Genomic DNA, 22,053 nt, shown 5'->3' with positions numbered 1-22,053 from the left:
TTCTCAGGATAAACTGAAGAGCGATTGCACCCTGTTTTTCCGGACTAGGTGCAATGACGGGACCCTCCACAGGCGCCGGGTGTGGCAGCTGTCCCGCATCCCAGACCCGCGGTGCCGATGCTGACGGCCGCGCTGAGGCGGCGCAGCCACCCGGTGCCGCTGTGCGACAAGGAATCGGCGGCTCGGCCCCGCTCCGCCCCTGCCCCGGCTCGGCAGCGCCCACCGCCTCGCTCTCCACCCGCTCTAAGGAAATGGCCGGAATTTTACAGATGGAATTGGTGGTTTCCCTCGTGTATAATTTTTTTTTCCCAGCTGTTTTGGTAACTGAATATCGTTTTGGATGCTTAGCTACTGCTTAACTTAGATTACTCACTAAAAAAAGAAAAAGAAAAATGTATGGACATGCAACCTCTTTTTTTCCTCCTCAGTAACTTAAAGTAGAGATTAATTTCTCTATTAACACACAAATGATGAATTTCCAAACGTCAGTCTATCCCACAAGAAGGGCTTTCTCTTTTTTCAGGAGGAGTCATTGTGAGGCAACAGAAAAGTGGAAACCTTAGTGCTTAAAATAACCTTACAGTCTCCTGGCAGTAAATCCCAGCTGTGCTTGGCACAGGGAGGTACCGCAGGCGTTGGACTGTTCAGCAGCAGCATGTGCTGATGCTCGTGCAAGTGTCGGAGAACGTGGGTGAGGGAGGAGCACCATGAGGACAACAAGACTGTAAAGAAAGAGCACACTGTGCCGTTTCTGTAATTTGTAGTATGTGAAATTATTTCAGGCTGGTTTCAGATGCAGGCCAACACAGGATACATATAAAAACATGAAGGCCAAACAAATATGTTAAATAATCATCTCCTAAAAGCTTTTTGGGTTTTAGCTCAGTCTCCCAGCACTGGCAGATTTATTTAACGCCCAAGAATTACGAGGTTTTCCTGACAAGCACATGCTTGCAGTGATGTATGAGGTGCAGGTCTGAACTGTTAAGCCCACAAATAAACCTGGTTTTATATGAGAAACTATTTATTCAACTGTGCATTTTTCTTGACTGCTACTAGGCCAAATTTTAGTGTTGTCTAGAGTAGGAAAAACACCCCATCATTTTATGTGGTGGAGATGTAGGTGAGGGCTACTGACGTCTGCAGCTACGCTGAAAACTGCATATATATACCAAAGAAGGAATAAGCTAACTTTAAAAATAGCATGCAAGATAGCAAAAGAAATAAAACAAGATCTTGTTATTGCCCATAGATTATCCCAGAAAAATGTGAGAAAGGAAGGAAATAATTTTGCCATTCTTTTCTTCTCTATTTATGGTAACTTTCAGCTTTGTTCTTTCTTGTCTCTGACAAATCTACTTTGGGTCTGGCTGAGATGGAGTTAACTTTCCCCATAGCAGCCCTCATAGTCCTGTGCTTTGTATTGGTAGCTAGAAAGGTGTTGATAACACACCAGTGTTTTGGCTATTGCTGAGCAGTGCTCCCACAGCACCAAGGCTGTCTCTCCAGCATTTCCCCCCCCTCGCCAGTAGGCTGGGAGTGGGCAAGATCTTGGGAGGGGACATAGCCAGGACAGCTGACGCAAACTGACCAAAGGGATATTCCATACCATATAACATCTGCTCAGCAATAAAAGCTAAGAGAAAGGAAGAGGAAGGGGGGACATTCGTTATTTACGACATTTGTCTTCCATAGCAACTGCTATGCATACTGAAGCCCTGCTTCCAGGGAAGTGGCTAGACATTGCCTGCTGATGGGAAGTAGAGAATAAAATCTTTGTTTTCTTTTTGCTTCTGCGTGTGGCCTTTGCTTTTGCCTTTATTAAACTGCCTTTATCTTGACCCATGAGGGTTTTTTTCCATCTCATTTTCTCCCCCTGCCACCTGGTCCTGCTGAAGAGGGGAGTGATAGCGCGGCTTGGTGGCACCTGGCATCCAGCCAAGGTCAACCCACCACATGTTGATAGTCTCAGCTTCTGTCCTTTCTCCATCAAGATGCTGCTCTGCTAGTTCTGAGACTTGTCATTCATTATGCTTTCCCATTCCCACTTTTCTCCCTGCAAATCCTCTGGCAAGACTTTTACTTCTTGCCAGAAGCTGAAGTTACAGGAAAACTTCCTGTGCTACAGTTTTAGCTTGTGCCCCCACAGCAGGGAAGCATAGAGATTGCTTGGAGCACCTAAGGGTTTTCACACTCCTATCTTGTGAGTCAAGGTTTCCAGCGTTTCTATTGGCACAAAAGTCAATAAAACTCACTGTGCTGTGGACAAAGAGAGAATGAACCTGCTTGGTTCATTCTCAAGCAGGCTGAGCAAGATTTGTCCTTCTGAAAACCCAGGTTATGTTTCCCACTTTCATCCTTGCAGTGCCAAGCTCGGTGTCTCAGTTTCCCAATCCATGTAGTGCTTCCTTCTGTTGCTCTCTCTTCTCTGCACCAGAGTGTGTATTTCTTCTCATGTGCATCCCTAGATCCCTCCTGCCTGCCTTTGTCACATTTAGATCAAACAGGTCCTCTTAAAGGTCCTGGAGGCTACTGGGTGCCACTGAGCACACACTAAACTTTCCATTTCCCATAATTTCCGACAATTTTCCACATCCTGTTCTCCAGCAGCTGGGAGCAATCAGAGAAGGATAGGTCTGTCACCCCTCAAACACCAAGGATTGTTTTCGACTGTTGTGTGTCTGTGTGAAAAAAAAAAATTCCATCTTAGAATGTGAACCCTCTGGGAGGGTCGGTCTAGTGTTCAAGAAGAGGGCATTCGCATGTCACATTGTACTTAGGAAGCAGAAGAAGTGGTCAGATTTTGGATCATCTGCTCACCATGCTTCCTCCCCTGGTCAGTCAGTGTGGTCCTGCTGCCATTCTGCTCACTGCTGGTCTTCATCCAAAGAGCTTGTGTATGGCACTCCATGGGCTCCTTCTTCTCTCTCCTATGCTAACATGTTCAAAGCATTGTAGTCCTTCAAAGAAATGGTTGTCACACGTTTTCCACATGGGCCTAAAAATACATTTTTATTGTGCTTTATTATTCATGGCAGTCCTAGTTTTGAATCTTGTTTTCAAAAACCTGAACCAGAGGCAGTGACGGTGCATGTAGAGGTTTCGCTTGTGATGGGACTGTTGTGTTATGAGGAACTAAAAACAGACAGTTTGTCAGCTTTAATGAGGAACAATGCTGACATGCATGCCTGTAACAACCATAGCTTTTACATTTGTTTTGGGATTTAATTGTTTTATGATGGAAAAACAACTTCTTTCTCTGCTCCATTTTCACCCATACAACATCTTTCTTATTTCCTAATCTTTTTTGCCTCTTCTGTTCCTATTGATTTGGTAAGGACTTAGCTGGATGCTTTGAATTTTTGCCTTTTTATTTTGGAAGACACTGTGCCCATACAAAACAAATACAATGGCAAAACATCCCAAGTGTTGAAGCATTTGTGGAGATTTCCTTTTCACTTTTAACTTTGTTTATTCACATATTATCTTTTTTTTACAAGAAATGAGGCTGGTGTTCTTTGGCACTGGGGTGCCAAAGCTCTTCAACACGTTTATCTCCTGACTGAAGCACTGAAAGTTGTATGATGCAGAAGGTATCTGAGTATGTAATCATTCTTGATAAATTTAGTTTGACTACTTTTTTAACTCATCTGATATAACTTGGTGTGACTTCACTGAAACCAGTGAAACTATATCAACTTATGTCACAAAAGAATCAAGCTCTGCATAAAAATGTATGAACAATTTAGAAATATTAATAGATACTGACATAAACAGGGACATATGGTACATGTGTACTGGTAACACATACTTTTATTTTGATATATTAAAACGTTTTGTTGTATGTGAATGTCTCTAGTACATGGCATTGTACTTCTTAAAAAACTAAATATAGCCCTGATTTAACTACACTTATCTCATTGTGTTTGTACTTCAAAAGAACATAAAGTACATAGTGGCTTATTGACTAAACAATAGTTTCAATATGAAGACTTACAGTTATTTTTGCAGATAATAAAAGAAAATTTAAATTTTAATCAAAATATTTTAGAGGAGCAAAGGAATAAGGTATATTTACCTGCCAAATGTGTTTTTCTCTTTGGTCTTACTGATTCTCTTTAATTTTTAAACAATATGACATCTGTGAAACTGAATAGGTTTCTTCAGGAAGATATTTATGCCATATAGTGTTGGAAACCTCATCTAAAATTGTTTTTGTATGAATCCAAGGTTTGTCTTCTGCATTCTAAGAATCTTCATTTTGTTGTATAATAAGGTGCACACATATCACATGTGAAGTGAGAAAATAAAAACTAAAATTCCTTTGCAATAGATTAATGTGCTGTCATGGCAGGAAGAATGGTTTCAAACCTTTTGCTGAGCAATTAACAAAAACTCTTGAGTAGCTGACTTAGAATAGTGGATTCTGACATATATACATGTCTCAACAGAGTCTAGTGTTATAATTGTATTCTGGTAAATAAAAATTAAATTGTATTTGTAGTATTCAAGATATTTTAATAGATAGATCTGAAAAATTATTGAAAAATTAAGCTTTTATTATCCATGGAAGTTCACAACTTTATTACAGACTGGTTAACCCAACTGTTATGCAATGGTGTTTGAAGAAAACTGACTTGACTCAAGTTCCTTCTTGTCCTAGGAAACAGTTGTATGGGATATGGAAGCCAATTCTTCAGCTGTCAAACTTTAAAATAAGTTAGAATAGTTTCACTTTTATGGTGGTCTGTGGTATGCTTGGAAAGTTTGGATACAGCTTGGAAAGCTATCAGATAGCTTCATTTCTTCTATACAGCACTCCAGCATGCCCTGCTACACTAGTGCTGGGAATGGCTTTCAAAACAATTTGGCCCCATCAATTCAATACCAATTTCCCTCTGCAAAAGTGAAAAAAACAAATGCAAAAACTCATCTGGTTAGCTACAGCTATGTTAGACTCATTTTTAAGTAATCAAGCAGTATGTAGGACACTGAATTGAGAGAGATGAAGACTGCACCATAAGTGGTGCTGAGGAGAGGTGCAGAAGTGTTCCTCCGCGTGGACATACCTAAACTTGAACGGGTTTTGTTATGCACAGAGCTCAACATAGGCTAATGTAAACCAAGAAGACAATGGGATGTTTGGATTTTGTCATTAATTAAAATAGCTGATTTAATTTGCTACGATGATTCATGAAGTTTCAGTTTCAAAAAGTGGATCAAAGGCTGAATTTTAACCATTTCATAAAGTCTGATTTAATTTTCTTATCCCCACCTGGTTATAGCTACAAGCTTATACAAGAGGGAGAATGGAATCCTGCTAAAGAACATCTCAGACTGAAAATAATTCACTTAGTACCTTTATGAAATTTTAAAAAGTAGGATTAACTTCTGTGATCTTTGCAATCAAAACACTGATTCTAAACTGACACTGTTTAATGGTCACTGTGTCTTACCTTTTGAATTAATGCTAAAAGATTCGAAGGACAACTGATGAAAGGCATCTCTTGTGATTGTCATCATTATAAAGCTGGCGAATGAAGGGAAGGCTTCCAAGGTGATGTGTTTGCCTTGTACTAAGAATTGAGTTTTAGGAGATGCAGAGCCATTGTTTCCTTACATCTCATTAATTTCTACTGAACAGGAATTCTGAATGTGTGAGAAATTCAGAAATGTCTCAGATTGGGCACCTGCAACCACTGGTGTTAAGACTGGGAGGGAGGTTCTTGGACACAGAGTCTACCTGTCTGCTACATCAGGCTCATCTAAACCGATGAGAGCTGATCCTGCTCTGTCTTGTAACTGTATACATTTCACACTAACATCAGAAGAAGTTTTCCAGCATCTCACTGTTCTGGTGGTTAAAGTTGGTAATTTCCAGTCAGATTTTTTTCACAGCCAATTTTTCCTTTGTGCTTAATATGTGTCCACATGTATCATTTGACCCAAATTCACACCGCACCAACATTGCACGTACCTTGCTTCACCATTTAAAAGTCTCTAGTCACCCAAAACTTGTGTTTTCTCGGAGGGCTTGGATTGACGGGAGTATCAGGCCAATATTCAGTACCAGTCACAGTACCCTACTTTGCATTTCATTGATGTGAAAAGTAGGACCCAAGTTCTGGGTAGGAACATAGCCTGGTCATGCTGTATTTACATGATAATGACTATTCAAAGCAAACCTTGAGGCAACTAACTATCCTAAGGTTACTGTAAGGCACCAATATTTTACTTTACATTTTGAGCAAAGCCTTAATTTCAAATGGAGTTGAAAATAGGGATTTGTTTGATGCTCATGTTCTTTTTTTTTTAAACCATTGTCAGTATGACAATGTGTGATACTTTGAGAATGGTTAAGGGAAGCATTATTTTGTAAAGCAGTATTGTTTATTTACTTAATTCAAGAAATATTTACTAATGTAGCTATGCTCTACCTATGCAAGCGTTACTCAGAAGTGGCAAGGGCATCTAATTTAGTTTACATCTCTTTTAGAAGTTCCGGACAATTTACATTTACAGTGACTGTTGGTTAGTGATAACGACAGCTTGCATCTTGCTGTGGAAGAATCCAGCAGCTCCTATCAGTGCACTTGCTCTCAAAAGTGGTCAGATTCCAGCATCCAGCAGGACTTAGATTAGAAATTTCTGTTCATGCTTTCAGCTGAAACTGCTTTGTTCTGACCTCACTGTCAGGTTCTGATGTCACAGTCCTTTGGCTTTATTCACAGAGTAACCTAGAAATGGACAACCTAACCCCACAAACAGACCTCAGGGATGAAAGTCCATCTACTTAAACACCACTGTTAACTAGGACAGAATTTTAGCCATGCTCGTAAGATTTGAGAAGAGATAATTGTTGGAATAAAATCTCCTTAAGGCAATATTGAGGGCAACTCAGATGAAGGGAATAATTGGCATATAATTGTTATATGTGTCTTTGGACCTTAAAACTGTTGAAAAGTTAAAATCTTGGTTAAAGTACAATTAATTCGTTTAGAGCCAAAAGGATTTTTGTATTCAGCTAGCAAATCTTATCCTGTACTTAAATAGACTAATTAAGAGAAACAAATGTTCTGAAACCTGAATAACCTATGAAAAGAGTTATCAAATGATTTCTTAATTTCAATAGCAAGAAGCATGATAATTCCCATAGTATAATTAGCTGAGAAGCTGATATATTGCATATTAGAAATAATGGTTATGTCTAATCAGAATAAGTTCTTCCTCATATTTTTCCATTCCATTAAAAAGTGAAGCACCCTCAACCTCATTATGAATGTTGATAAGTTACAATTGTAAAATGAAGAATAAGAGGCAAAATTAATTAGTCATGTTAATGAACCTTTAATTTCATTTATATCCTGTTGGCCTTTTGAGAAGAAAAAGAAAATTCCCTAACACTGCAAGGAATAAATTGCTCATTAGTACTTTCACCTCTTTTCTGCAGAGACTGGATTTTCAGTGGTTTTCTTGCCCCCCCCCCCCCCCCCCCTTACTTATTTATCTGTTAGTGCTATTTCTCTTACCCATTTAACAAACAGACATGCAAGGCTAATATTGATGCAAACACTGGCAACATTTTACTATGGTTTGGATGTGGACCTTCGGGTTTTGGAAATACACTTTCTACTCTAGAATTCAGTCATAGCTATTCAAGGCCTTTTTCCTTACCATGAGCTCTCTGTCTAGGCTCTCGTGCTCTTTTCAGTGTTTAATCTAGTAAACCACTGCAGAAGAAATATTTTTGTATTTCCCTCTTAAGACTCACAGCTTCTTCCTTTTCTAAGCTCTACACCAGCCTCACAGTCCTAGAGCTGCTACACCTAAAGGATAATTTTGCATGCTCTCCAAGTCCCCAGAGCGCCTTAGACTCTTTTATGTCCACACATGATTTTGTTAAAATTTGTGCCAGCACTTGAGCTCAAGAAGTGCTGAGTCAGCACATGAAGAACCCAAGAGCTGGCAACTGACCATCGACATATGGGGGAGGAGAAAGCAGCCAGGACTTCGAGTCCCAGGCACGAGCATCCCCTGATTATTCTGTTTTCCCATGAAAGAACTCAAAAGCACAGTCTACCCCTCTGTTTCTCAGAGAAAAGTGATGGAAATGCTTGTAAATAAAACAAGTTTGCAGCACGCCTTCACTGGCTTTGTGTGTGTTTGAATATATTTGAACTCTTCTGTTTTTAAAAGAGCCTAAGAAAGACTTTTCAGCAATTAGCCGTGAGGATAAAAAAGGAAAGTTTAATTCTCAGATATCATGCACTGCCTGGTTGGGCTTTTTGCATGTCAGGATGAAAGGCTTGGATCAAAATTTGTAGTGCTTAATCCTAGGTCTTGAACTCACACGCAACCATTTATCATGACTCTTGAAGGAAGGGTGAGATGTTTAAACATGTTAACAGGGTCCCAGAGGAGTCCCTAGGCCACAGCCTAGACAGTGTCTCAGTGGAGAGGTGTCCTGGGAGGAAGGTAGGAGACGACAGAGTTTCTAACAAGGCATTAGATGCCCGTGGAGCATGACACAGTGGTGCAGCCAGCATCTTCTTGGCAGGACATACCAGGACTCTCCTTCAGGCAAAGGAAAGCTTTCCCAGGGTTATTTTACTGAACTTTTTAAAGAATCAGTCCTCTCCATTTTACTGTATTCTGACTTCTAAAACAATGTTGCTAGGTAGAATATGATTAAAAAATAGTAGGAATTCAAACTATTTAATTCATTCTGCAAATAAAAAGGGATTAACTGCAATATACATGCCTAGGAATTTCTAAATATGATTTGGAGACAAAATAATATATGTGACACACAGCAAGGCATAAGAATATATTCCAAACTTTATTTCTTAGTATTCAACCCTTTTTTTTGCTAGCACTCAGCACCATAAAGTCCTAGCTGAGGGGAAGGGGTGAGATAAATTACCCGGCACAGAGCATAGCTTCCTTCTAACATGCCCATTTCTTCCAAATGAGTGTTGTGGCCAGTATTGCTTTGTCAACAAGAAATTTTATTTCCAAAATGGAAGGAATAAGGTTTTTCCTCAAATCTGGGACACCTTGATGCCTTACATTTGAGACAGTTCTTTCAACTCCTGTAATCAAAATGAATTTAAAAGACAATGTTTAACTGAAAGAGTAGTCTTTTATGGTTCACTGACTTTCAGAGGTTTATGAGGGAAAGGGTGATTTAGCACATTTAATGGCAATTACTGAGCTAAGTAAAAAAAAGGTGTTTCTACTGCAGTGAGGCAACGACTTCCCATGCAGAGAATTACCTTGCAATAAGCAGAGGTAGGTCTGCCCCTCCTGAGTGTGGGAACACGACTACACTGTTTTCTTCAGCAGATGTTGGCCATTTTGTATTGAGAACATACGCAACCAGAGATTATAAAAAATGGATACACAATGAGACTTTTCAGATATGAGACTTCATAATTTGAAATGCAATTAATTCCTAATCCTTCCAAGTATGTCACTACCCAATATAAAGCATAAATAACAGAAGAAAATCATAAAACTGCTTCAAGAAATTTAGCTGTGAAAGCTGTATTACCTGTACTGCCAATTCCTTTTGCATCCTAGATTCCTCCAGAAATCAATGGAGATTTTCTGTATTGAAGGATACTGGAAACATTGGTTATTACATGCAAACACACAGACATAGCAATTGTAAACTTATATTGCTGAATGAAAATGACATAAAATGTTTCCATAACTATAATTCAAATATTTAAATGAATTGATAGGAAAGATAGTGCTATTTTAACATACTCATTTGAAAGACTAGCTTTCCCTGTTCTACCACATCGTTCCTGTATAAATTTGAGACAGTAGTCGCACATCAGTCAGGAGAACTGATTGCAATAGATTATGCCTGATCTAACGTTATTCTAGCTGGTTTAGGTAATCATAACAGCAAAGATAAAATGACGTGGTCTACGGATGCTCAAGGGAGAATATGAAGTCCTGAGAGGATTCTGAAGCTCTTATCTTTTATGATAGAGATACCTGAGTTGGCTCAATGAGAGCTAGGTCTTCCTTGGGAATGTCATCTCCTGATGACATACCACACTACCGAGGGAGAAGAAGAGACATCTGAGTCAGGGCACCTGTGTTATCTTTGGAACTGGGAGGTTATACATGAGTCAGGAAGATCAGCCAGTGCCTTTGCACTGTTGGCACTGTCCATGCTGCCATACCAGGTCTACATAAGGATCACTGCACTGTTCTCCACGGAATTACAAGGATGTTAGTAGTTCTTTCCTGTGTGCAAACCTGATATGTTAACTGTGCCTTTCCTCACAGAGATGTTACAATACTAAATATACATTCAAAAAAATAAGAAGCTATGGACAAGATAGGGAAAGCATTCAGGGAGTGGTGTCCTGAATGGACACCATCTAAGAGGAGTTTGTAAAAACATGGTTGTGATTCTAGCTTATAGCTTTTCCGTCAGAGCTTCAGCAGAAATTTTAAAGGTAATTTTAGGAAGAAACACGATCAAAATTTGTTTGTTTTTCTGTCCCAGTCCCCAGACACTTCTCTTACTGTTCTGATGCTTGGGAATGACCTCAAAATGTCCTTGGCTTGGCAGAAACATTCTGGACGTTACCTGAGAGCACTTTGGAGTCAGGAAGGACGTCTTGCAGAGCTCTTCTGAAGAGCAGAGCAATGAGAAGACCAAGAACTGGGGCTTCCAAGGCCTCCAGGCTTGTAGAGCTGTAAAAGGGCATGTGGGAGGTGCAGGATTTTTGACCTGAAGGAGCGCAGATGTTGAGGCCTGAATCCAGGAAAAATGGGTCAATAATAGCCTTCCAGATGAGGTGGCAGGAAACCACTAAGACATAACAATGCTGCATTCTGACAGAAACTGTAGTTTTCTGATTAAACTCTGTGCCAGAATGCTCTCCAGGTCTGCAAATAAATGCCTTTCCTTTCCAGACTGAAATTTAAGCAACTGCTCCGAAATATGAAGAAAATAATGGATTTATGAGTATGTACAGGCAAAAGGATGTTGATTCGAAGACTGACACTCCCATCAAAGACTGGGATACATGCCAGCTGACTTACCACTTTGGGCCTTATGGGGGTGTTGAAAACGGTTCTTGCCTATATTTGAAATGAAACTATAGTGATTTCACACTCAGTTATTTTTTGTATTTGAATGTCAGTGTGGGAGTCAACACTTTCACTTTAAGTGTCTGAACATTTTCCTGAAATGTGTAGAAACACGTACATGTGTTTTGGGTTTACGTGGCAAAGTTCTGGTACCGGGGGGAGGCTGCAGGGGTGGCCTCTGTGAGAATAGATCAGGGGCTTCCCCCAGGGTAAAAAATGCTGCACAGCAGCTGTGAGAGACAGGAGTGAGAAAATGTGAGAGAAGCAGCCCTGCAGGCTCCTGGCAGGAGCTATGACCCTGTGGAAAGGACCCACACTGGAGCAATTCATGAAGAACTGCAGCCCGTGGGAAGGACTGATGTTGGAGAAGTTCATGAAGGACTGTATCCCATGGGTGAGACCCTACGCTGGAGCAGGGGAAGAGTGTGAAGGAGGAAGGAGTGGCAGAGATGAAGTGTTATGAACTGACTGCAACCCCTGTTGCCCATCCTCTCCTCGGGGGAAGGAGATAAATAAATTGGGAATGAAGTTGAGCCTAGAAAGAAAGGGAGAGTGGGAGAAGGTGTTTTTAGTTTTGTCTCTTTTTCTCACCGTCCTACACTATTATGAATTGGCAAGAAATTAAATTAACCTTCCCCAAGTAGAGTCTGTTTTGCCTGTGATGGTAACTGCTGAGCAATCTCCCTATCCTTATCTCAGCCCAGGAGCTTTTTCAACCTATTTTCTCCCCCACTTTATTGAGAAGGGAGAGTGAGAGAGTGGCTTGGTAGGTGTCTGGCAGCCAGCCAAGGTTTACCCACCAACACATGCATATGTATATATGTGTGTGTCTGAAAATTTGTTTTAGAAACAATCAAAAAAGGCTTTCTTTTCTAATGAACGTTAGGCTTAACTTCACTGAGCACTTGACAAGAAAATCAAATATGACTTCTTTGGCTGCATCCTGTTTGAAGCAATTAAATGACCTCCTTTCAGCACCTGTGGTCACAGCTATTGCATTAACAAGGTTACAGATTATATTAAAAAGATAATACATAATCATGAATACTGTTCTACCTTTTTTTTTTTTTTCATTTAAGTGATATGGTTTACTGGTTTCTCATTGCTTCTGATCTATTAATACCCACATACCTTCATGGCACAGGGATGAAAGCTCAACTGCTACCTCCTTTCTGTAGGCTGTTTACAACAATTTGATTGTTGAAACCTCTAATGTTGTTTAGCATCACTCTATTTTAAGACAAGATGCAGCAGCAACTTGATGTATTGAATTTAACTGTGATTAATTGTGATAGATTTTTTTTAACAGAACAACTTTTGCATTTTATGTATTATGAGATGTGCTTTATATGTTCTTTCTGCAGCTGTATTAGAATTGTCTTTACTTATCAGCTTACATTGAGCTGCAGGACTTAAGGACTGAAGTGTATGAACTTCTTAGTCAAATTGCTATAGGTGTCTTTGCACTCCTTTCGTCCCACGTACAAGCACACACTCCACTGAATTTCTCAAACACTTTCTCCTGACTGTTTTATCTGTCTCAGTGTATATGCATGTGTCTGTATGCATATAAATAAATATATCACACTGAGAAACGTCACATCAAGGCACAGTATCTTAATGTCACATGACAAGGGTTCTTTGGATAATGGATGATAAAATGGCAATTGTCTAAGGACCAAGTCTGATCAACTTTATTACAATAATATAAGTTGACAATCAATATAATTAAGCCTGAGAGGAATGCAAGCAATCTAAGTATGAGTGAAAGGCAAAAGGGAAAAGCTCACTTGCCATGTAAGCGAGGAACACCACCATTAATGATTAATCTTACCCACTGATGAGCAACAGTTGAGGAAATTGTTGACCATCACGACATAGGGACATCTCCTTTGCCAGGCAGTGCCCCTGGACTAGCCAATGAGAGCTGTCCTGAGTTAGCATTGGGGCACCTTAGGTATGCCATTGTGCCTTCTCTGTTCAATCATATGGTTGATGGGTTCAAGTACACATATCCTTTACATACAAAACTGGATGTGTCCCAAAATGGTTGGTGATCCGCAAACAGTTACACGTGGTTGATCGCAGGTTTCTTTTTGTGAGCTGGTCCATGCAGCTGTGCAAGCAGTGCAAGCACATCATGTAAGCACTTTCCGTTGTCTCATGCCATACCCACGGTCAGGAGCATCTCACCACACTTAACAAAGAAAATAAACATGACTTTTTGGATGCAGTCTGTTGTAAGTAGTCAAGCACCGGCTGTCGAACAAACCTACATCTTTCACAATCACCTCACTGTCAAACCCTTCTGGGTGAGAGCAGAGGACGTGACTGTAGAGGTGTGCTGAACAGGTAGAAGTAAGCCTTTTTCTTTTCTGCTCTTCTTGGTGTGAGCCCAATGATTCTTGCATTCTCAACTATGCAACTTCAAGAAGATTGGTCAATGAAGCTGCACCATACACATCCCCCCACAAACGCATGGTATAATGTAGTGGTTAGGACTTTTTCCTCTTTTCTGCAGTCAAATCCCATGAAACTCAGACCTTAAAAAGCTTGTCCAAAGTTCCTGAACAAGTAGACTGTTGACTGCTGGATTAGATAGAGCTCAGTACTTTATCATGTTTTGTACGATAGCTTCTGAGTCATCACACTGGACAGATTATAAAATAAATCATGGAATGATGAGACCTTCACTAGACACTTACTATTCCTTTCATGCTTCCAGTCTTTTTGACTCAGCAGATTAAGAAGAGCAATACTATGGAAAAATCTTAAATAATAATTTTACAAACACACAGTTTTACAATGCTGATTATCTAATTTACACATTAGCACCAGGCTGAAACTAGCTTGCTAGACACAATATATGCAAGATCCCTAATTCCACTGGTCATACGTTGTTAATTATGTTTACATCATTTTCACTTGTACAACACCATTATGATCACTGTGATCTTATGAGTGCTCTTATTGACATTCTGGGTTTCAAAACAACTTCACTTTATACTTTTCCTAACAAAATATATGTATTACCTGGCAGCAAAGCACCCTCTTCACATATTCAAATCCAAAACAATAATAAATTTGGATCCTTCCTTGCCATCTTAGACAATTTAAAAATAAAAAAAAAAACTTAAGGACTACTGTATCAAAGGCAAATTATTCTCTTTTTTGTTTCCACCATTCAAACTAATACAGCTGCAAGTAGCTTGTCATTCCAGGATTTTAGTTCAATTTTACTTATGTAATGAGAATTATCCCAACTTTCATTTGGTCAGCAGTTCTAACTATAATACTTCAATGTGCCACGAAAAATGACAGGACGTGATTCATCACTGGGTGCTTATTCTAAGAAATGGACTGAATACTGTGTAAGTATCTGTCTTTTTCTGCTCGTTCACTATATAGTTGATAGCGAGACATACATGGTAATTTATAGGTTTTTATTAGGCTTAACAATAACTGTTTAACAGAAAACTCATAGCAGAATATTTCTTCTACTTGGCTACATGTTAATTACTCTGGTCTAGTTCATGCTAGTTTTTAAATAGTATGAAAAGTTTAAGATTTTAAGAACTATGCCAATAAAAGGTCCTGAACAATTGTCTCTGAGGCTTTGTTTACAGCTTTAAAAAATATATGTTCTCTAACTTGGTAATGAACCACCTCAGATTTAGTAGTTCTGCTTTGAAATTTATGTAGAATCCAGTGAAGTCATTTTAGAACATTTCTTGACACAAATCAAAACACAGTGTTTTACTTTTATGGCTATATACTCTTGCTTAACCCAGACATAAACTTTTGCATCTAATCTGCAGAGCATTTGGAGAACATAGTGAGTTTTTTGCCAATGAAGATAACTTGCAAAATCACCAGCTACTAGGAAAGGGAATTCCATGTTTTAAAAGGTTACTTCCCCAGATTACAGAACAAAGTAATGCATAAATGCCAATGAAGTAATTAAATTATTACACAGTAATATATATATATAATGTGATATACAAACAAGCCAATCTATAAAACAAATGCCCTGGAAATGTATGAAAAGGGAGAAATAAGTGCCTTGTGTCAAAACATAGCTTAAATTATAAAATTATAGATGTATGTTTTTATAAAATAACTAAATCCTGATTCTGCTAAACTCTAAGCATGACATTAGTCTGTTCAAGTGCATTAAATTCTTTGCTGGATTAAGGAGTAAATTAACAATTTTCAGAGATGCACAAAAATGATGATCAAAGATGATAAAAAAATTACCAAGTGTACAATTAAAGCAAATGCTTAGTATTCAGCAGATAATCTTTTCTCCTGAATCTTAAACAATTTGTTTGCTTTGACAGTTTTGTAACCTCAGCATATTTCCTACTCCTGCTTTTGCCAAAATATCATAAAACCATTTCCAGTGAGCCTTTGACTCTGTTGTGTGCTTTCATTTAAAAACAATGTTATAAAACATACTTATGTTTTAAAATCCCTAGTTCTTGAAGTTGGATAAGTGTATGTTTTCATATCAGTATTTAATGATTCTCATTTTACCATACTGTTTTAGGTAGTAGAAGGCTTCATGTCTACTAACAAGATACTCTGAAGTTAGTATGATAACATACTTTCTGTCCCGTATGTCACAAATGTTTTGCAGGAAAGCAAGCTAAGCTTTTTTTATGACTCTCTGATCTCTGTCAATCTTCTTTTCCAGACGGAAGAAAAAATCAAGGAGCCTGGTGGATGTTATTTATAACACTTGCATTTTGTTGTACATTTTATGACTATATAAATTAGTAGATAACAAATGAGGCTTCAAGAGTTTAAGATAAGCAGATATAAAAACCCCCAAGATCTTTGGTGTATTACAAGAACTCTATTTCCATCTAACATATGAGAAAGGAATGTTTGAGAACGAGAACAGGTAGGAACTTTTAAATCAAACATGTTATTACTTTCTCCATTGATTTGACCACATAAAGAATTTTTCTTCCTTTCTCTGGTCTCTGTTGTTTCAGAATAAAAGTTTGGACTTTGATGGTTTGGTGCGATCAGAAAGCTATCGAGTGGAAAAGGACCTGGGGGGGGACTGGTCAACAACTGGCTGAATATGAGCTGGCAGTGTGCCGAGGTGGCCAACAAGGCCCATAGCATCCTGCCTTGTGTCAGAAATAGTGTGGCCAGCAGGACTACGGAAGTGATTGTCCTCCTGTATTCAGCACTGGTGGGGCTGCACCTCGAGTACTGTGTTCAGTTTTGGGCCCCTCACTCCAAGAAGGACATTGAGGTGCTGGAGTGTGTCCAAAGAAGGGCAACAAAGCTGGTGAAGGGTCTAGAGCACAAGTCTTATGAGGAGTCGCTGAAGGAACTGGGGTTGTTTAGCCTGAAGAAAAGGAGGCTCAGGGCAGACCTTATCGCTCTCTGCAGCTACCTGAAAGGAAGTTGTAGTGAGGTGGGGGTCGGTGTCTTCTCCCAAGTAACAAGTGATAGGACAAGAAGAAACGGCCTCAAGTTGCGCCAGGGGAGGTTTAGGAAAAATTTCTTCACCGAGAGGGTGGTCAAGCATTGGAAGAGGCTGCCCAGGGAAGTGGTTGAGTCCCCATCCCTGGAAGTATTTAAAAGACATTTAGATGTGGTTCTTAGGGATATGGTTTAGTGGTGGACTTGGCAGCGTTAGGTTAACAGTTGGATTTGATGGTCTTAAGGGTCTTTTCCAACCTAAATGGATCTATGATTCTGTGATGTGGAAAAAGGTGGTTTATTCCAAGAACATATAACTTGATTTCCTAGGCAGCAACCTAAAGTGTTAATTTTCTCGGGGTTTGATGAACTAAAAGAGTTCACTTTGGGTTTGGCCTGACACCCAGGTTTGGCTCATAGTCTTCCAGCTGACCCTTGCTGGATAAACAAGCAAAATTCAGACCTGCTTTGTAGAGCACCCAACAGAGTAAGAATTGTTTCCCAGTTCAACACAAGTTTGACTTTGACCTATGTCTTCACCAGCATTTTGAAAATATTTCTATTAGACATGTGTGATTCAAAGACTGCTGTTAGTTACAGACTCAATATGTACTAGATTTTGGACTATGCTGTCTAGGCTTTCTGTGCATGTTTTATTGTATTTTTACCAAGCAGTGAAACAATGTTAGCAATATTGGTAATAACAGTAAAGTTATTGTTATAACTGTTCAAAAAAATCCTAATTGTTTACAGAAAAAGGCAAAAGGAGTCCTGGTAATGATTGAGGAGGACACTACATATTTTCTTATGCATATTTATATCAAGGAAAAAAAAAAGCCAAACCAGATAAGTGTGTGTTTTGGGGGCTTTGGAAAAAGAACCTAGTCTTGCTAATGAGCTGACAAGAAGAGAAGTCGCTACTGCCTTCGCCATGCCCAGCATGCCAGAGAGGACAAAACCAGCTTTGTTTGTTTGGCCTAGCATAGCGAAGGCTGACAGGATATGTATTGCTCTCTATAAATATTTTGGGATGATAAACAGCACAGAAGAAAACAAAGCTATTTAAACCACATGACCATGTTCGCCCAAGAACATGTGAGTAAAGCTTAAAGGCTATAAAATTCAAAATTAAAAGGAAGTTCCTAGTCATCAGGTGGGAGGGAGGTTCTGGCCTGCTCCTGTGGGATTACTTGTCCAAATTCTTGTTAGTAGGACATTTTCTGACAATAGGTACTATGAGGTACTACAGTACCACAAGGATGATCTTTTTTTGTCATGTTGTTCCTTCTTTAATTCCATAATACTGCAGGCAAATAAAATTTGCTTTTTTTCAATATTCATATAGTCATGCTTGGTTTGTATCTATATTTTTTTGTCTTCATCTTTGTTTCTATAACATTAACTGTGAAATTTATTAGTTGACCTTTAGGACATTCCTGAGGGTCCCGTTGGCTGTATAATTGCACAGCAGAGAACCAGCTTCTTAAAAGCACTTCAATAATTCTCTTGGCATCTCATGCAGTGCTAGCTCTTTCATATAGGGCCAAGTCTTATCACTGGTGTTGCTTGATTGCCTACAGTGATAAAGACAGTGAAATCTGCTGTTTGCCTTTTTTTCTAATTGGCAGTATGTGTCCTTTGTGGCATGCAAGACTTAAACCAGTTTAAAGCTAACCAACATTTTTTACTTTCATCTTTGCAGGCCTCCCATATATTTCCTCTGCTCTTTGATTATAATGGCAGTAACATTGTCTTCCTTTCAAATATGCTGCATGGGAATGCATTAAAGAAAACTGCCTGTCTTTTCTGATGTATTTTAAATCAGATAATGTCACTATTTAATTTTTTTCAGCTGCAGATAAGTTTCACTTGAGAAAATAGCTACAAAAAAATCTCCTTTTCTTATTGCATACCAAATAGTAGAATACTGGATAATGTAAATTTCTCACTCAGCACACAAGTTGTCTTTCTTTAGCCTAGATAAATTGTTTAAATAAATCCAGACCTGAGTGGAACAAAATCTGGGAGGCAGTCGAACACCATTGTTCTCAAGAGATGCAGGAAAGAAATCCCTCTGAAGCAGATTGGTGGCATTCACTTGTAAGTTCAGCACCAGCTGGTTGAGAACAGTTTATAAAGGCCCTTAACTCACTGGAGAAGGTGATTTTCCATTCAGGGTCACATTTGCCTGAAGGTCTCAGAGGACTCCATCATTGTCTGTTTGGTGAAGGTTGTGTAATACTCCAGCTTTTGGCAATGAAAGACGTTGCTGTGTAGGGAGACAAAGGAAAACAAGGAAATCAGATTAGATTAAACAAGACGACCAGAAATATCCCACGAAGTGTGAAGTCATGGGATCAAAACTAACATGCTGTAAGTTCAACTTAATTAAATAGTGCTTTTGGGGTGGAAGTGTGGGAAATGAGTAGTTAAGAGTGGCAGGGGGGGAAATGAAAAGTTGGCAGTACAACACTTCATCCCTGGAACATTTTTCTCATAAATCTCTAACATTTCCTTAATTACACTGAATATGGTTGGAGATGTTCTACCATCACTATGAAGCGAAAGAAATGTGTCCCAAATCTGCCCTCCTCTTCTATGTGTGTTTCTTCCTGGGCCTCACTGCCTAACTCCTGTCCCAGACATGCTGCATCACAGATGTTTTCCTCTCTTGGCACTAAAGCTATCTGTTAGTTAAGAGACCTACCCAGATTTGTCCACCCTGGCAAAGACAGAGAAGCAAAGATGAGATAATTTCGCAGACAATGAGACATAGCCAGTGTCCAGCATAACATTTTGTATCAGACCTGCCAGCCAAAACCATCTACCTACAACTGACTGGATACCTTGCATAGCAAGAGCATCAACAGAAATCCCATGGTTTTTAGCTATAATGGTAATTTGCCCTATGTATCAGTTTTACCAAAGGGAGGGAAAATGATCGTCATTCTTATTTCAGAACTGGACAGAACTACTGTTTTTCTCTACACAATTGACAACTGACAGAATAAAACATTTGGACTGCTAGCCTGTCTGGGACAAGAAGGAAAACCAAACCTTTGTGATTATTTTAGTTTCTGATCAGCCTTGCACTTGCAAGCAGCTGTTGTCATAGAGTCAAGAAGAGGTGGGAGGATACCTCCAGAGTTAATTGAATCTGGATCTCACTAATACCAGCACTGAACTTAAAGGTAGATGAGGTTGCTCAGGGGTTTGTTCAGTTCAATTGTGAATATTCCTGAGGATGAAATCTCCATGGCATCCCTAGTCTTGCTCTCATTGTCTCTCAGTCACTGTGGCTGAAACTCTGATGATGATTCCCAGGCTTCAGCTTTCATAACTGTTCAGCTACCTCAGGAAGTCTGCAGATTGCCAGAGGGACAGACTGAGATATTACAAATTCTATTTTAAAATTAAAATGTATGGTAACATAGTAGAGTAATTGGAACTCCTCTCTTCAGTTGTGCTTCCTTTGATTCCATTTCTAAATTAACAAAAAGAGCTCATTTTACCACGTTAGTCTTTTTTTGATCTTTTTATCTTTTAGCAGGAAAAGAAACTGACTGGTGAATAGGTTTTGTATAAAGATACCCATTGTGTGTTATTTTGTTTAGGGTCAAATTAAATGAAACATGAATAATTTTTTTTTCTGGCCACAAAGCTACATTTTTTTGACTTAGAATCATAAAATAATAGAATCATTTAGGTTGGAAAAGACCCTTAAGACCATCAAATCCAACTGTTAACCTAACGCTGCCAAGTCCACCACTAAACCATATCCCTAGGAACCACATATAAACGTCTTTTAAATACTTCCAGGGATGGGGACTCAACCACTTCCCTGGGCAGCCTCTTCCAATGCTTGACAACCCTTTCAGTGAAGAAATTTTTCCTAATATCCAACCTAAACCTCCCCTGGCGCAACTTGAGGCCGTTTCTTCTTGTCCTATCACTTGTTACTTGGGAGAAGACACCAACCCCCACCTCACTACAACTTCCTTTCAGGTAGCTGCAGAGAGCGATAAGGTCTGCCCTGAGCCTCCTTTTCTTCAGGCTAAACAACCCCAGTTCCTTCAGCGACTCCTCATAAGACTTGTGCTCTAGACCCTTCACCAGCTTTGTTGCCCTTCTTTGGACACACTCCAGCACCTCAATGTCCTTCTTGGAGTGAGGGGCCCAAAACTGAACACAGTACTCGAGGTGCAGCCCCACCAGTGCTGAATACAGGAGGACAATCACTTCCGTAGTCCTGCTGGCCACACTATTTCTGACACAAGGCAGGATGCTATGGGCCTTGTTGGCCACCTCGGCACATTGCGGGCTCGTATTCAGCTGGCTCTCTACCAAAACCTCCAGGTCCTTTTCCGCCGGGCAGCTTTCCAACCAGTCTTCCCCAAGCCTGTAGCATTGCATGGGGTTGTTGTGACCCACGTGCAGGATCTGACACTGGGCCTTGTTGAACCTCATACATTTGGGTTCAGCCCATTGACCCAGTGTGTCCAGATACCTCTATAGAGTATTCCTACCTTCAAGCAGATCAACACATCCGCCCAACTTGGTGTTGTCTGAAAACGTACTGGGGGTGCACTTGATTCCCTTGTCCAGATCATTGATAAAGATGTTGAACAGAACTGGCTCCCAAATGGAGCCCTGGGGAACACCACTCGTGACCGGCAACCAACTGGATTTGACTCCATTCACCACAACTCTTTGGGCCTGGCCACCTAGCCAGTTTTTTACCCAGCAAAGAGTATGTCCGTCCAAGCCATGAGCAGCCAGTTTCTTGAGGAGAATGCTGTGGGAGACAGTCTCAAAGGCCTTACTAAAGTCCAAGTAGACAACATTCACAGCCTTTCCCTCCTCCACTAAGAGGGTCACCTTGTCATAGAAGGAGATCAGGTTAGTGAAGCAGGACCTCCCTTTCATAAACCCATGCTGACTGGGCCTCATCACCTGGTTGTCCCATACGTGTCATGTGATGGCATTCAAGATGATCTGCTCCATAACTTTCCCTGTCACCAAGGTCAGGCTGACAGGCCTGTAATTGCCCAGATCTTCCTTCCGGCCCTTCTTGTAAATGGGAGTCACATTTGCTAACCTCCAGCCAACTGGGACCTCCCCGGCTGTCCAGGACTGCTGATAAAGGATTGAAAGTGGTTTGGTGAGCACTTCTGCCAGCTCCTTCAGTACCCTTGGGTGAATCCCTTCTGGCCCCATAGACTTGTGTGTGTCTATGTGGTGTAGCAGGTCGCTAACCATTTCCACTTGCATTATGGTGGCTTCATTCTGCTCCCTGTCCCTGTCTTCCAGCTCAGGGGATTGGGTACCCCAAGAATAACTGATCTGACTATTAAAGACTGAGGCAAAGAAGGCATTAAGTACCTCAGCCTTTTCCTCATCCTTTGTCACTGTGTTTCCCCCTGCATGCAATAAAGGATGGAGATTCTCCTTAGCTGTCCTTTTGTTGCTAATACATTTACAGAAACATTTTTT

This window comes from Nipponia nippon, unplaced genomic scaffold (genome assembly GCF_047370975.1).
Source record: "Nipponia nippon isolate SJK-2023a ecotype South Korea unplaced genomic scaffold, ASM4737097v1 scaffold_24, whole genome shotgun sequence".
NCBI classification, from domain to species: Eukaryota; Metazoa; Chordata; class Aves; order Pelecaniformes; family Threskiornithidae; genus Nipponia; species Nipponia nippon.
The sequence above is the reverse complement of the archived record's forward strand: the minus strand, read 5'-3'. Positions refer to the sequence as shown.